Source organism: Anas acuta, chromosome 5 (genome assembly GCF_963932015.1).
Source record: "Anas acuta chromosome 5, bAnaAcu1.1, whole genome shotgun sequence".
NCBI lineage: Eukaryota > Metazoa > Chordata > Aves > Anseriformes > Anatidae > Anas > Anas acuta.
The window spans coordinates 65351849-65369410 of NC_088983.1; the positions used below are offsets into that span (position 1 = coordinate 65351849).

General features: G+C 38.1%; 1 protein-coding gene and 1 long non-coding RNA gene across 16 annotated transcripts in view; one reads left to right on the top strand and one right to left on the bottom strand.

The window, feature by feature from the left end:
• Positions 1–3303: 3303 nt before the first annotated feature.
• On the bottom strand, positions 3304–12596 carry LOC137858031 (uncharacterized). The gene is made up of 3 exons (XR_011097491.1): positions 6489–12596; positions 5731–5775; positions 3304–4068 (listed from the first exon to the last, which is right to left on the bottom strand). It is a non-coding gene; the product is annotated as an uncharacterized lncRNA (long non-coding RNA).
• Positions 12597–12922: 326 nt separating this feature from the next.
• The window catches only part of BMAL1 (basic helix-loop-helix ARNT like 1), a 50449-nt gene continuing 45809 nt past the window's right edge, over positions 12923–17562 (top strand). For 4 of the 15 annotated variants that reach the window (XM_068685403.1, XM_068685417.1, XM_068685409.1 and 1 more), the window contains exons 1-2: positions 12943–13076; positions 13767–13863. The gene's annotated coding sequence lies outside the window, so the exon portion shown is untranslated. Of the gene's footprint in view, positions 13153–13368; positions 13520–13766; positions 13864–17562 lie in introns of those variants that run through there. The other 11 variants (XM_068685404.1, XM_068685411.1, XM_068685405.1 and 8 more) reach the window with 8 other exon arrangements.

Here is a 17562-nt window from a genome sequence, read left to right on the forward strand (position 1 = left end):
GTTCGATGGATGTTGCAGGACACTGAACTGTCCTGCAATAACTTGTCTGGATTCTGACCTGTCACTCATTAAGTATTTATGGGTAGAAAAGGATCTTTCTAAACACAAGAGAAACAATCATATCATTGTGCAACAAAAGTATGCTGCAATTCTATTTTTGCTATTACTTTATTTGCAGAAAGATAAGCATTAATGCTTTATTTTATATTTCCTAAATATATACTTTTATCACTTATTCAGATCTAAGATCTATTCAGATCTCTGTGTAACTTCTATAAATTCTTAGGTCATGAGAAACAGTTTTGGGAGACAACTACATGTTCAGATATCTGCTACTTAGGTAGGTTAAAAATTTGAAGTTTAATTTAATCTGTTATGATGAGTTTTGTTGTTCCATTTTTCAGTAATTCTTCATATGTGTACTTGGACAATGTTTCTGCTCAGAATTGTTTAGATACATTATATAACTATACAAATATCACTTTTCATACACCATATTTGAATCTTACTAGTGTCCCCACACATCCCACTGTGATACTATGAACACTGAACTCCATTGACATTCAAATATACTTTGAAGTAAAGAATGTTGTGTCATTGTTATTGCCTAATTTTTAAATGGATAGATTACCCTATGATACTTCCTTTTTGGTCCATTTCACCCATCAATATATTCCCTTCTCCTACAGCTTTCTTATTGAAACAACTAATTGTTTTATGCTTTGATATGATGACCACAGAAGCAGCTTGTGCCTCTATTGATTTGGTGATTCAGCAATTTTAATATCTGCAGCTAAAACAAAAGCTCCCAAAAGAAATGGAAGGGGAAGTCTTCCCCTCCTCAGTTAGGATGATTCTACTGCCTTTGCTGCATGTTTTGTTGAAATAACTCTGTATATTTGACAATAAAGTGTCACTCTTTTTCCCTAACAGAGGTTTGCTCCACTACTTAACAGGGTCACCTTCGGCAATTCCAGTCAGTGCTTCACTGTGTGGTGATTTTACTCAGGTGGAGAGCTGAGCTCCATCACAATCGCTCTCTCACTCCCCTCAAAGAGGAAGGGGGAGAAACTACAATACAGAGAACTCGAGGTTTGAGATGAGAAAGGTTTAATTAAAGGGAAAGGGAATGGGGAGAAAAAGAAACAAAAGAAACAATAAGTCTGCGTGGAAGCACAGAGAGAGGGAAAAAAAAAATAATTATTCTCTACTTCCCATCAACGAGCAATGTTTGGCCACATCCTGGGAAGCAGGGCCTCAAAATGCATAGTGGTTGTTCAGGAGGAACAGCCCCCTAGCCCACAAGAGCCCCCTTTTTATTGCTGAGTGTGACATCAGGTGTTATGGAATATCCCTTTGGTTGGTTTAGGTCAGCTGTCCTGGCGATGTCCCCTCCCCATCACTTGCCCAGCCTCAGCCTGCTGGCTCTTGGGGGCTTGTAAGGAGTCCTGATGCTGTGCCAGCACTATGCAGCAATAGACACAACACTTGAGTGATATCAGTGCTGTTCCAGCTACGAGTGCAGAGCACAGCACTGTGTGGGCTGCTGCAGGGAAAAGGTGACTCCAGCTCAGACAGACCCACCACACACTGTACAAAACCTTTTTAGCACACAAGATGTTTTCTTCCTACTAAACATTTATCTGGTTTTCTTTTGTCATTTCATCTTGCTTCTCTGCCCTCAGCTACTCACTAACTGCTCTGTCCGGAGAAGATCCAGAAACCTCTCCTTGATACAGAGTTCTTCATCACTAGATAATATAATTGATGGCTACATAAGTATTTTATTTTATTTTTAATTAAAAAAAAAAAACAAAAACAAAAAAAAAAAAAAACAACAAACACATACACACACACACACACACAAAAAAAAAAAAAAAAAAAAAAAAAAAAAACACAACTGTTTTAGTCTTACCTGAAGAAAACTTCCCAGAAAAACACTGCTCCTTCCAGCTGTGCTCTCCTATTAAGGGTATATAACACCTCTGATTCACTCACAGAAGATGCAATTCTCTGCACTTAATTTATTGGGAAGAATCCAGGTTTTGACCAGAGATGAGATGTGAAAGTCAGAAAAGGACTTCCAGTCAGTCTTTTGTAAGAAAGACATACAGCATTTTGAGATCTGAAATTTCTAGTCTGATTTTGATGTGTCTACATTGGTATTCTTTGGCAAGTAGGCATGCTACTTATTTCCATTTTTCATATCTTTATAAATGAACAATAGTATACATACTAATAAGTAATGCTTGCTTGTGACTACTTGATTACAGGATAGGTCTAAACCTGAACTGTTTGGTTTAAATACACTGCCTTCCAAATCTATTGCAAATTTAAATCAATATTAAAAAGGAAAGAAAAAAGACCCTCTGGGTTCTTGAACAGAAACTCATCATTACAAAAAATATGACATAGTTGTAATGGTTGCAAAAGACTTAAGTGCTTTCTGAGTTACTGAAAATTAACTTTTGAAGTCTATATTGTAGTGTTAAAAACAATAGTTTAATTTATATATAGTTTAATTTGATAATTCTGTGCTTCTTACAGCAAAAAAGATATAATCGCTCTGCCTTTGGGGGTTAACAGAACCATTGTGACTGACTACTAGTAACCATGGAAATATAGAGCTAGTTAGAGACCAACATCAAACTAACAGAGGTGTTGAGAGACAGAAAATTAGACTTAGAATATGATTATAGTTATGGAGATTATGCAACTGATGTGACATCTGACTTATCTTGCATTAGCATCATCGAGAATGTTTTCTTGTCATCTGGAGAAAGCCCCCAGCTTAAACAGACACAGAAATATTTAAGACAAACAATCAATGATTATTTATTGGCCAAACTATTTGCCTTGTAATGATAAGGCATGCGTGTATTTAACTGCTTTCTCAGTGACAGGCCAATGGCCAAACCCACAAAACATTGTTTATGCAGCCACAATTACAGTCCTTAAACACAGACATCCTTTAAAAGAGACACCTTGGAAAAAAGGAAAATATATCTTCTTTGCTGTAATAAGGAAACTATGCCCAACAGCAGTAGATTTTTTTTTTTCCCCAGTAATACGTTTGGTTAAATGCTGTGGTTCAAAAAAGCCAAAACGTGTCTGCATGATCAGTACTAACCTTACCCAAAGTGACCAAACAGATACTCTCTCACTCTCAAAACCTTAACACCATTAGACAAACTGATACAAACCCCTCCTTCCTTGCTTTTCTTCTTCACTTTTAACTATTAGAACTCTCTTTCAGTTCTCTGTTGCAAAGCACGGCCGAAAGCACGACAGACACCAGCAGAGTCAGATCATGCTTCACCATTTTATTGCCCGAATAGCCCAACTTTTATAGTGAACTTTACAGGGGTGGACAGTGTTTCACACAAGGTTATTGGTCAAAAGCACTCAGACAAACCGTTAAGAAAATAACTCCACCTGCAAGAAAAGAACCCCCCTTTTGATTAGAAGTTAGGAAAACAACCCCCTTTGTGCTTAACGGTCACGTAGACCTAGTCCTTGAGGCCAGCTGCTGATAACAATATTTTCTGAGTTCCTTAATTGGGTGATGTGGGAGTCATTGCCATGGGAGCTTCTCACAGTTACTCTGGCAGCTTGGTTTGCTCAGCTACAGCAGGCCCTGAGATTTCTAAGGCCTACCCCTGGTTGCTTATGTCCACGTCCTGTATGCCAATTCCCAACAGTTCTCCTCCTGGCTTCAGGAAGGCCAAAATCACTTCCAAAGCAGAAATATTTCTCCTGAAGCACAGTAAATTTCATGCCTAGATGATCCAAATGGCAATACCACATTTCTTAAAGTTGGCTCAGCAGAAACTTGTATATAGGCTTTAAAATCATGCAGTGGAGGCATGTGGATCCACAAGGCTTAACAGCCTTAAGGAAAACCTTTTTTTCCCTTAATTTTCTGTAGGTCCTTAGGATTCTTTATAAGATGTAAGATATGTCATCTTTACTTTCTCAGGGACAAGAAAAGAATGATTGACTGATTTCGCAGGCTTTTATGATAAACATTATTTTCATGTCTTCTTTGTCCATTTGCCTTTCTGTTTTCTACAGAATAAACACATAGACCTTTAGGTCAATGAATATATTGCAGATTTCTGTTGGCATGACTATAATGACCTGGGCTGTAAATAGTTGAAATATCATTTCAATACAATTCTACTTGGAAAAAAAAAAAAAAAGTGCTTTAGACAAGAGGCTGGGAGTCCCAGACAAAACATGTTATGATTGGGACCAACTGTGTGCCAAAACCAAAGAGATGGATGGTGTTACCTGAATTAATGAAATACACTTTTCCTGAGAAACAGGGAATGACCTGCTGCTTCAGCATACAACCATCTGTTTTCCCCATTTACCATCATTTTAAATTTAGGAATGAAAATGAAGATACTGCTTGGACAATGCTTTCTAGCAACTTCTCGTTCATCTTGGTTAAATCTTCAGTTTTGGAGCAAACGTTTAGTTAAGGGTACATTTAAACTACATTAACTATTTTGAATTTCATTATTATGTCTATTGAAATCTCCAAAGTCTATACATAAACTGTTACATTTTAATGAGGAACCAGGATAAAATCTGAAAAAATCCCATTGTTACATTCTTCAAATGAGTTCTACAAATAAAATCCTATGCACTACAGGCTTTCAATAAAATAGTGTTTTCTAAGTGCCTAAATTATTTTTGAAATTGGAAAGGTTTCTATGCTGTTTAAACATTTTCAAAAATACTGACTCTGTCTATTTTGCTGGTGTCTGGCGTACTAGAACCCACTCCTAATGAGAGTTACTACTGCACTATACTAATTACTGTAATACTAGTAATATCTCAGAAATATTACACAAAAATATGGTTTATTACAAAATCCAAATGAACTCCACAGGGTTTCATAAGACATAATTTATAGCAGAATGCATTTCTAGTATTCCAAGTGAATATTGGCTGCAGTTCATATTTCCATTTTGTGTGTGATGAAAGGTATTTTGAGTAGTATTTGGGAGCTCACTAATTCAATATTCATGAGAAATACCAAGTGCAATATGCAGAAATGTTTGCAGAGACACTAAAATATAGAAGTCCGTTTTTTTCATTAGTGGCAGAAATTTTACATCAGCTAATTAATATAATTATTGATTATCTTAAATGTTTATTTGTGGCACTTTAGCCTTTTATCCTCTGAACTTCAAACTGACATCTAATACCACAAGGAAAAAACAATAGCATGAAAAAAGAATTAGGCGTACCACAAAAGAACCATGGCAAAAAAAAAAAAAAAGAAGAAAAAAAAAAAGGCATGACAATGATTTGTATTTTTATCCTGTATTTTAGTGGAGAACCTAAAGAGACTAAAAATATTTTAAAAGATGCTTTGAATCAATACCCAAAGTAAAATAATATTATCCACATTTAATTAAAAATAAACAAAAGGTCAAAGACCCAGATCTAGAAATGCTTAAGTAAATAATTCACTTTAAAAAAAATAAGGATTTAGTCTGAAGTAATTTCATGAGTCTGTGGTAGATCTCTTATACTCTCCTTCTGTGAGATTGTTCTGTAACTTTTAGCATGGATAATGAATATTTTCTCAGTAAATAGGAATGTACTACTAAATCATAAAAGGAGTGCATTGACAAGCTAGGAACACTGGCAATATTTAAGCCCTTTTGTGGACTGCATTTCATTATTCACTAATAACTTGATCTGCGTACTTACAGGTACTGTGAAAAATAGCTTTGCATCCAGTTCACACATATAAACCTGGAAAATAAAAACAAACACAGAAGAACGTTTTCTTTTTTCATTCAAATACCTGATCCAAAGATCACTTAAGAGAGTCTATCAAATGACTTAATGAAATGTAGATCAGATCTGTAAAAAGCAGATATTCAATTCATGATTTTGGCAAAGTGTATGCTGTCATGAGTATATTTATCCACCCTTACTAATCATTTCATGCTTGGCATTTATAGATGCAGTATATACTCCGTTATTTTTTTCAGAAAGATTCTGAAGTTATGTAACCAACTGCTGATATTAAAGCATAAACAATATTTTAGGGAATAGTCACTAAAACTGAAGTAAAAAGAGCCTGCTGAAACTTTACTTAGAGCAGTTATACTGTATTTAAATAAAATTATACTATGGATGTTGTAGGTCGTATTTATGACAGGCGTAGCATTTTCCAAGACAAAATTAAAAGAGTTATGTAGGAAAAACTGTATGCTACTTTATACCATCAACATAATTAAGTGTGACACAACGTAAGTATTATGGGAGCAAACCCAAGGAAATTCAAAATAATTGGCTTCCCTAATCTACAACTTGCAACTTGAAGTTTCAATTAATTAAAAGATCAAGTTGAAAATAACAGTACAAAAGCAAATACCTAAAATAATTATTCTCCAAAAAGAAAAGTGAGAGAATACTTTTAGGACAGAATTTCTCTTCTTAAGAGGAAGAATTCTATGTACCTTACCAACTTTGACACAGAGGCAGGCTCATCTTGGTTCAGCTCTCTGACCCAGATGACCTGCAGTAGGAGTACATGCATGTGAAGAAATCTCCATATAGGATTTTTTTTTGTTGGGTGTTGCAAGTTGGCCTGTCATTAAGTTGTTAGAGTCCCCTGTAATCTCATGCGTTACTTCTTAATCTCTGGTCCAAGCACCAGTCTGTAGGATACCTGAAAATGATGCAAACCTATAAAATACATATAGACATCTTCCCACACATTGAAGCAAAGAAATGGAAGTAATAAAAGTCATAAATGAATATGCAGAGTACCCCAAATTTCATTAGTTTCAAATTTTGTACAAGGGTCCAAAGCGTGCCATACCCAGGCAGTACCCGTATTTTATTCTTCTCATCAATCTTTTTCCGAAGCATCTTTGGGAACAGGTATCTTCAGCCTCTGTCATCACTGCTTGCCATTTTTTTAGAGATGATTGGAATTTAACATACAGAAAGACTTACTTCCATCTATATGAATGGATAGATGAAGTTCTAGAATTTTATGGGAATTTGCAAGCTACTTCTGCAATTGCTAGATTCTGGAATTAGGTTACAGTCTGGCATCCATTTCGTATTTATGCAATGTAAATATTTCTAAGTAGATCAAAATGATCTATGTAAATTGTTTTTGTATATAATTAACATATACAGTGTTCTCTGTTATTTGTGCTAGTCACTGGAATTTAGCCCCAACATACGTTACTATGGATTCATTTTTGTTGCCTTTTTCAGGCAATGAAATGTCACATCAATTTTATGGCATATGTTGTGTATATAGATATATAGATCACATCATAGCAAAATATTACTAAGGACTAATGTTAATGCTGATGATACGCTGACCTTTATTTTAACATCAAATGGAGAGGAAATATATGTGAGAAAAGACAACACACCAAGATGGAATATGAGTGACTGAACACAACTGTGAGAATAGATGTTACAAGATTCTGTTGAGTATCCTTTAGATTATAAAGATGCCAGCTACTGTGCAATTCTAATGTGCCAGCTGCTGTCCAAATAGATCACAAAATGAAAGTCCCTATGTCGAGCAAGGCTTAAAACAGAGCAGCTGATGAGTAAGGTAGTATCTCTTATATAAACTTCACATTTCATGCACTAAGACTTTGCGTTGTCATATATTACCAGGGTTTCTATTCTCCATGAAAAATCTGAAGCAGAACAGAGGTAACAAATTGTTTGATTTTTCAGCCTTTAAAATGCAGTTGTTGTTTTCATGCCACACTCAGAAACTCCCTCCCAGTCTGCTTTGTGATTCATGTGTTTGGCTTAGTAACTCCTGGAAATCAGAACAAGAGAGAAACCTTCCCAAAGTACTTCCTGTCTTTCTACATAAACTAATAACAAGATGGAGTCCTCCCAGCTTTCCAATTTACAGCACACCAGGCACACCTACGGCTGAAATACCAGTAAGACTCAGAAAGTGCCTTGTTCTGGTTTTAAAATAGCATATATCTTCTGTGGCAACAAAAAAGTTGTTTCTCTAACATTGTTATGTAGCAATGTAATATTAATAGACTACTTAATTAACATAATCTGTAGATAATGGAGGGATCAAAGATCACAGTGAACGTAAAGGCTGCATTGTTTTTTGCTTTAAAAGACAGTTCCTAGGCTATAACTTATCACTACTCTCTCTGAAAGCACATTACCTTAAAACACAGTCAGGAATACAAACACTTGTAATGCTGAGGGGAAGTAACAACCTGTGACATGCTTAACCTCAGAGGCCTTACTCCAAGTGCCTAATGGAATCTGTGAAATCAACGGTGAGTTCTGACTTAAGAATTAAGAATGTCAGAATAAAGTCCAGTACATGTACAAGATCAAAGGCTAAGAATAATCACTCTCTCATTGTCACCTTACAACCTGTCAATATGGAAATCCTAAAGGAATGGAGTCAAATTCCACCATCTTCTAATAAAACCATGGATTGTTATGTGCTCTGCTTTTATTGGCTTTCTAAGCACTAAGTGAAAATAGAACCAAGCCCCTAGTCTTTAAGTATTTCACTGCTTCTTTTTAGAATAGGTGTTACAAGTTTTCCTTGAATCTGGAAAATAGCTAAAACCTTTTGTGTAAGCGATATGAGAAAATAAGCAGAGTTGCTGAGTGGATTACCAAACTCTTTAGAAGGCTGTCAGTGAGGCACTCCACTTATAATTGTGGCTTTGCATCTGACTTAGTGTATGGGTGTAACCCCGGCCGACTCATTCAATGCCTAGGTCTGTTTACCCTATCAGTAAAAGGGGGGTTATTATATACACTTAACTAATACAGTCCGTGACTATTAATTAGTTAAAAAAAAAAAAGGAAGACTTCAAATATTTTAATGACATTTACAATTCTAGCTATCCCATTCTCTTCAACTGGTTTTGCTTATTTATCCTTTAAAACCATCAAGTCAAGGTTCATTTAAGTTTCCTATGATCATCAGGAAGATTTCTTGTTGCTTTTTTTCTCATTAATTCTTATCCTCATTTCAAGTCAAAGCTGTGTATGTACTGCCTTGCTGTCTCTACTCTGTGAAATTTAGCTTACAGATTCAACGAATCTGCTATTCTTGAACAAAACTTTATTCCAAGTACAAATGAAGGTTTACTCTACCACAGTGGAGTGCTGCTACTGTCTGAAATGCAGCAACTAATGCCTAACATTTTTTCCAGTATTCCAAGACAAAGATTATCTTTCTCATACCACTGTTCAAGCAAAGCTGACACCACTCTTGTAAGGATGCAAGAATGAAGTATGAAGAAAAAAAAAAAAAGCCATAAAAGTTATAGCTTTCCTTAGGAGTATGAAATAAACAGATTAGTTTTATTCAAAGATGCAGCTGCCAAGGGACCATAAAACAACTGTAACATCCTCTCCCATGAAAAGAAAGTAAAATGCCATCCTGAGTCTTAATGCATTCAATGCATGATGAAATGCTGCCAGAAATTTCAAGAGTGTCTTTGGTTTAATTCTCTATCAACAAAATAGCTGCTGCTAGATTTATTTATTTATTTTTTATTTTGTAAGAATCTTACACAAGCTACCTCTAGATTTTTGCACAATTTGTAAAAGAGAGAAAGGAATATGGTATTGAATTAAAACTACTACAGGAATGATTATTTTATTTATCAACAAAAACGGTAAATAAAACTTTAGTAAATATTTAAATAACATTTCAGGAAAAAAAAAAAAAAAAAAAAAAAAAAAAAAGGAAAGAAAAACTAGGAAGAAAAGTCCTTGATGGAAAAGAAAACAAATGTTATTTGAAAAGGCTGTCTTTCTATAGCCTTTAAGATCTTTAATTTAGAATATTTAATTCACTAAAATGTTTTAAACATATTTAAAATTTGCTCTCTCTCTTTCACTTCTGACATTCCCATCCTCTGAAATACTAATTAAATTCTGTATATTTTTAATGAAGTAAAAGCTCTGAAAGTGTTTTGATCACCATTAAGTTTGAATCCAAATAAAGACACAAATTATTCTTCCTGAGCCATCCATAAAGACTGAACAAGTATTGCAGAGAAGTATTCAGAATTTCTTAACACTCTGGCCTTAACCTAATTTTCCTTATTAAATCCTTCTTCCTGTTCCTGTTATGCTGCCAGATATTGAATTGCCAACTCTTGTGAGTTCCTATTGAGTCTCAGAATATTAATTGGTGTTCTTAGAAACCCTGGGGCTGAAATCTATGGATTTTATCAGAACTTTTTCTTTTTTTCCTAAAATAAGTTTCTACCTTCTGAAATGATTGTAAGGATGAAGAATGGTTTTTCAAAGTACAAAAGGAAGTAGACACATGGAAATGTCAACATTTATTGCATTATATTTAGTTTTATGATTTTTAATGCTTAAGTGTGGAAATATTGTGGTAGGAGAAAGTATACACTCTTCAAATTGGTAAGTGTTTCCACAAACAAAAGCATAAAAAATAATATTTGCCTAGCTCGTGTGTTGTAATTTCTCAAGAATTTGAAGAACCATGAAAGGAATGAATAAACAATAGCACACTGAGACAAAACTTTTGTTTTACGTATGTTTGAGCCAACCACACATGAACTGTGACAGACTATAATAAATAGAACATCACTGTGACTTTTTTTTTTTTGCACCAGTATGCAAACAGCACCAAGCTTATAAGTGGGTTGAAGCATGTCACGAGCTTTTGTGCAACACGGTGACAAATATGAGTCTTTCTGGGTTTTGTAACATAGAGACAGAACAAGAAGTTCAGATATTCTAGTCTTGCAAACTTTCTATAAGCTATAGATACTCCTACTGCAGGTAAGATTATAACTTGTATATCACAGTAAATTTCCAAGATTCATATTGAGGAAGAGATTTGACAGAAGGGTAATACAGGGAAGTTAATATTGCATATCAGAAAATCTATAAACAAAAAGCAGGTGTTTAAAATGTACAGCAGCTGGATTCACAGTTTGTTGCTAACACACAGAGCTGATCTTGGAAATATTTTGGAAGACATTAAAAAATAAACATGTAAAATAATATCAACAAACTATATTAAAAACACCCATGCTCCGAAGACTCAGAGATGTGTCTCCCTGTATCTCTTAACTGGGGCCACAAACCATGCTTCAGAGAAAAGACAACTAAAACATCAAAGAAATAATTTGGCTGGTTACTACCAAAGCAAAGCAGACTCCTTTCTGAGCATGTAAGTGGATATCTAGAACAAAATGAATGAAAAATTGCAGATTCTAAAGTGAACCACCTGATACATAGCCTCATTACACCTTAGGTAGGCTGTATTTGATGAAGAACATACCCCCTACTCTTGATACAAAGTCATAAATCTAAGTGTAGGAAAGTGGCTACTGTACTTACTATTCAACCATGAATGGAGTACAGAAAAGCAATAGGTTGGAACACAGGCTAGTCGTTCCTATTGATAATCACAATTTTCAGTAAAATCACCACATAACAGATGTTCCTCCTGTTTCTACATCATAAAATGAAGCCAGGTATGAGTCCAAATTATTGATGTGTAAGTATGGTGTAGCCATTCACGCTTACATAGCTAAGGAGGCTGCTACATTTCTGATTAAAGAGTAATTTACTACCTTCTCTAAAACCTGAACAAATTCTGAAGATTAGGTCAGGATTGACTGGATGAGGAAATGCTTCTGCTATTGAAACAGAAGCACGTGTGCACACAACAGAGCTGGTCTCCCTAGCAGGTTCCACAATTTGCAGTATCATCTGTTTCAAGTGCCTCTTCAAGAATTACCCTTTAAGTAAAAAATACCCTCCCTGTGCTCAAGTTTTACCCCTTCTATCTGCTTTTTGTGTTTATAAACATGTGGTATAAGGGTGATGCAAACTCTTTCCTGGTGATAGTAGTGGAACTTAGATCTCATTAAGCTTCAAATTGTGATTTCTTAGCTCTTCAGTGATAAACTCTGCACCCTTAAAATGTTAAAGGTGTAACAGCTCTCTATAAAATGCCTTATTGACTTATAGATATAAATTCCCTGCACTATTGGTATAAATCATCATATGCTGAAAACCAGAATCTGATTAACCAGATGCTCTTATTTCCTTCAATATCTCACGAATAGAAACTACAGTATAAAAACAGTTCAAAACAATCATTTACTGGGAAATATGACATATGGCCTGCCACGTTGCTTTCCTACAGAAATAACTAGAGATCATTACTCTTGGCATCATTCCCTACAACAGTGACTGGGCTCATTAAAGCAGTCCATATGTGGCTGAATGAATAAGGAAGATTATTTCTGCAGGTGAGTGGAAACAACAATGGAAATACAAAGACTTGTGAGAAAGAAGTCGTCAAGGAGATTTCTCCACCTCCCTAACTTCTGTGCGCTAAAGCAAATCAAAGCAGAAAAAATGGTTGCTGAAACAAGATGCGTTTTCTTCTTTTGCTTTCATGGTAAACATTTTCATCTGGCTAACGTATTTCATTTACACTGTCCTGCTGGACGGCGGTTCACCGAGCAGGGCTATCCTGACGGGGGCAGGAGGTACGCGTTCAGCATGGGGCTCCAGCCCCTGCGTGCCTGTGTTTAGCCGTCCTTGTCCGCCCGCCGCTCACAGCGCAGGACGGCAAGGCAGGGGAGAGGAGAGGAGGGGAGAAAATGGCGGCGCCGGGGACGAGCGCGAGCCACTCCCGCCGCCCCGCCGGCTCCCCGCGGCCAACGGTACCGACGGCCACGCCGCCTCATCCGGGCCCTCGCGCCTCCGCCCGGGGAGGGGCGGGATCAGCGCGCACAGGCGCCTCGCCGATTGGCTGGCGCTCCGGGAGGGCCCGGCAGGTAGCCGATTGGACGGAGCCGCCGGGGAGCCGCTCGCCCGTTGGCGGTCGGGCGCGTCCGGTGCGGGGCCGGCGGAGGCTGCCATTGGCTGGAAAGTAGGTTAGTGGTGCGCCGCTGGGTGGCGAGCCAGGCGGAAAGTAGGTCACGGACGGGACCGCTGCGCCGAGCGCCGAGCCGAGCCTCGCCGACCGACGGCGGCACCCCCGGCCCGGGCGGGGCGCGGGGCCGGCGGTGAGCCCCGGCGGGCGGGCGGGCGGGGAGCGGCGGCGGGAGGTCCCCCGGCCCAGGAGACGGCGCCCCCCGGAGGGCGAGCGGAGGCCGCCCGGGCAGCCGCCCGCTGCCCCCGCCCCGCCCCGCCCCGCCCCCTGCCCAGCGGGGTGGGCTGGGCGCGGGGGCTGCGGCCGGGGGGCCGGGGCCAGAGTCGGAGCCGGAGGTGGCGGGGGGGGAGCGAGGCGCGGCCGCTGGCGGTTCTCGGCCCCGGGGGGCATCCCCGGTGGGCGGGGGGAACGCGACGGTGGCTTCCCGGGACCAGGATTTTGCGTGCTTGTTTTTTTTTTTTTTTTTTTTTTTTTTTGGTCTGGTTGGTTTCTTTAATTTCCCGGAGAATCCATTTGCCTTCTTAATGGCCGAAGTTTCTGTTACTCCAGTGCCTCGGTTGTGACAGCTCTGGAAAGGTTTAGTACTCAAAAATAGCAGCGAGGGAACAAGTGTGTGTGTGTGTACTTGCTCCTGAAGCAAATAGGCTCGAAGGGATTTCTAAGCGTTTGCGTGGTGTTGGAGGTAGAAGGGGTCAGCTGCAGATAACCATCATCTTTTAAAATTATTTTTAATCTCTTTATAAACTTGAGTCTAAGTAGAAACTTTTCCAAAACCTTGGCCTTTGAACGTTCAGAGTGAAATGTCATATTAATTTCTTTTCAGTGGGCTAGATAAAGGACCTGCCCTGGACTGCCCGGTCCTCTTTTATCGAAAGGGCTTCTGAAGTGGGAGCAACTGATAACACACAGGCTGCAGCCAGGTTTGTAAGGGGAAAAGGAAGGCTGTTTGTTTGTGTAACTGTTAGTACTAGCTGAATGTCTCAGTGCGTGGTCTGACAGAAGGATCAAGTTAAACTCTGCCCCCAAAAGAATGCACATTTTGTGTGCTCTAGGAATAAGCAGATGTAAACAGTTATTGGAGCCATTAGCAACTGTAGGCCTCCGTCCAAATATTTTAAACCATATTTACGTATTGAGGGGAAAACCTTTACTACTTCTAGGCTTTGTGGGTTTGTACTTCTCATGACCATTCATGATTTTATGTCTACGTGTGAAAACAGACTGTAAAATAGCAACAAAATACTGTGGTTAGAGATTAACACACTGTTTCATCCTGTGTTCTCTTCTTATGCTGTGCATTTCCATTGCCATTTCCATCTGAAGACCGCCTAGGTGAGACAGAAGTACCATTGGAAACTGGGGATAACTGCTTTGGTTTGAGCTTCCCTACAAGGCCCCTCAGGATGGCGCAGGAGTGTCTGTAAACTACCTTAGCTGTAGCTGAGATTCTGCAAAGCCAGAGATGAAAATAGTCCCTCTGCCAAGTCACTGCCACCATCAACTTCCAGGAAACCTGCTGTGCTTGGGGACCGTTGCTAAGGGTATATGTATCAGGAAGGTGGTGTTCGTAGGGGGCCCTTACTGGAGATGTTATTTTTCCTTCCAAATACCTGCTCTCAAAGATTCTTTGGGGAAACCGGCAATAGGAACAAATGAACATTCATCGGATTTCATTGGCAGCGCTTAGTTACACACAGTTCCTTAACGCTATCCAAGACTATGATGACAAAGCTGGGACCTAATGTGATAGCTGCCACCTGTGTGCTGCAGATGAATATGAATGTTTTTAAAAAGCAAATTGCTATCAAGCACACTGGAAATACATAGAAACATGTAGGTTTCTATGTATTGATGAACACAAAAGCATTGTATTAATGCTCAACTTCAATCTTGTTTTCAATACAGAGGCAGTTGTCTGTGCACTAATGCTTTTACAGGAGGTTCAGGAAAACCTGAAAGGTTACGTAGTTGTTAGGTCAAGCAAGGTGAATTTAATTTGATGGATTCCATAGTGCCTTTTTTTCTCCTAGTTCTGTAATGTGCACGCTTTTCACTTTTATCATCAGTTTGCCCATAGACAAACTGATGTTATGCACTTCAACAAACTTTGGAAAGAGGACAGAAATGCAGTAAAAAGCAGCTAGCTATATCTCCAAGTACTAGAAAGTTTAAAGTTCTCTGAAAAGTTAATTTTCTTCAACAGAAAATGTGTAAAATGTAAATGTTTGCATATGTAAATGATTGCAAAGAGAGGCCCAAAATAAATACATATTTTTAAGCTTCCTTGTTCTCAGTAAGTCTATAGAATGCAAAGAATACTCAAGAGTTCTCTTTTTTAATATCTCAAATGTGGTTTGAAACTCACTTTGACTGTTGTCATACTTAGAAAGCTTGGGACCAAAATAATTGGTTTAGATAAATGTAATAAGTGAGATGATGATGAGTGAACTCAGCAGTGACTTTTTCAGTTAGTTATTGAAAACTCTGATCATACTGTAGATGTTAGGGTCTGTGTTTTAGAGGTGCTTGAAGAAGCAAAGAAGGCATTTCATGGTTCTTTCAAGAGAGGTGTACGTTACCTGTGGTGTATGTTTAAGTGAATTTCATACTGAATGAGGTGGATGTCAAGGCGGATAGCTCGCTAGCATGAAGTGCACATTGCATGTGTGTTTTTTACCTCAATTCATTGGAAAACTGCAGTAAGGCTACTTAACCAAGGCCCAGACTTCATCTCCTTGGAAACCTGATCTTTCACCAGATGTTGAGAAATGTACTTTCTTTTCTAATCTGTTCTGCAGAAGAATGCAGATCAAAACAGCATTTTCTTGCTTTGATAGTCTGGAATATTTATTAACTAAAAAAATAGTCTGACATCTTGGTCTTTGTCCCAAAGAAGATCAATGGTTTCTGTTGCATTCAGTATTGTTTCTAACTTACTTTAGCTGTTAACTAGAATTCCTGTAATGTTTGTGTAATTTAATTCAAGAATGGCTGATAATATTGTCTATGTGTGTGCAGTCCATATTCCCTACCTGTTCTGTGCCTGCAAGGATTCACATTTCTTCTTTATGTTCAGATTATCTTTTCTCCCTTGCAGCTGCAAAAAGATATTTCTTAGCCAAGGTGTGCAGAATTTGTAACCTTTTCAGCCTCCTGCCATTTGAGAAGCAGTTATTCAATGCCTCTGATGTCAGACACACTTCTTGGCCGGCTGCTGGTGTCAGAACAACTTGTGACCCTGAGCTGAAGCCATGCTGTGGTTTTGTAGGTTGGTCTTCTGCAGGAATGGTGCCAGTGGGCTACTTATAGAGCAAGAAATATCACTGGCAGGATTTGGAGTGGTGAAATAGCATGCCACATTTCATGTGGTGCGAGATGCCGATATTCTGTACGAACTGAAAAAGCAGCCCATTCATATAAATGGAAGCAGTTGAGGAAGATGACTGTAGTTTTCATGTTTGTTTTGACAGTATTTTGTTACAAATGTTAGTAGGCTATTATTTTCCACAGATCCAAGGCGATTTAGTGGCACCTTGTATAAAGGAATGAACAAACGTATTGCTAAATTCTTAACGGTCCTGACTTGGGGTGTCTGTGATGGAAATATATCTCCCAGTGAGCAGTTGCTGTAACACTAGGGAGGACATGTTTGGTGGTTCCTTAGCTGTGTGTATTGCCATCATGTCTCTCAAATCACTTTAATAGGAAGGCATTTTATAGTAAGTCATATATGCTTATGCAGTTGCAGCTGTTTGGCCTAATTTTTGTGCCAGCTGAAAATATGTTCATGGAATCCATGTATTTTAAAGACTGCATGTGGTCCCAGTTCAAGAGTACCCAGAAAACTCTGCAGATAATTTTACCCATTTAGGGTGTAGGTTTTGGGGGAGAATGAAATAAAGCTATCAGAGAACTCAGAAATAAGTATTATTCTTGATCTAAAGCATTCTTTGGCTTGGAAACTTCCACCTAGGTGGCTTTGCCTTTTCAAGTTTGTCTAACTTAAGAACAACAAGATCAGAGGGAATTTGGTAGAAATTGGTAAATAATGCTGTACTGCAGAACGTTAAAGGATGAAGCGAAGAGGAAAAGTTACATCATAGGAAAAGAAAAGGGAGAAAATAAACCTAACATACTTTGATTTTAATGACTTTTGAAGATTTTTTTTTCTGTTTTCAGAACTGATTATTTTGTTGTTTCCTTGAACTAGTTTGTTCTTGGATCGCTATGAATGGATTTGTTTTTCTTATATATGGACTTCTAATGGAGCCTTAGGAAAGTCAGGACTTCTCTTCCAATCTGAAGCAAAAAATATGTATTAAAAAGTATTAAAATATGTATTAAAAATGTTTATTCTTGAGGTTGCATCTGTGCAATGTGGTTGTCTTGAGAGTGAAGCAGAATGGCTTTGGCTCAAGTTCTACGTTTATTTTTGTCCTTTATTCAAGCACCTCTGAGAAGTATTTTAAATCCTTTAAATGAGATCTAGGCTTTATGTTGCAGTTTGGCTGTTGGTATATATTAGTTTTCGTATAACCTTTTAAAGTCCTATTAAGCTAGCTTATAGGCTTGAATGGTTTAACCGTCTTCCAGGAGTAAAATCGGGGGGTCCAAAGTGT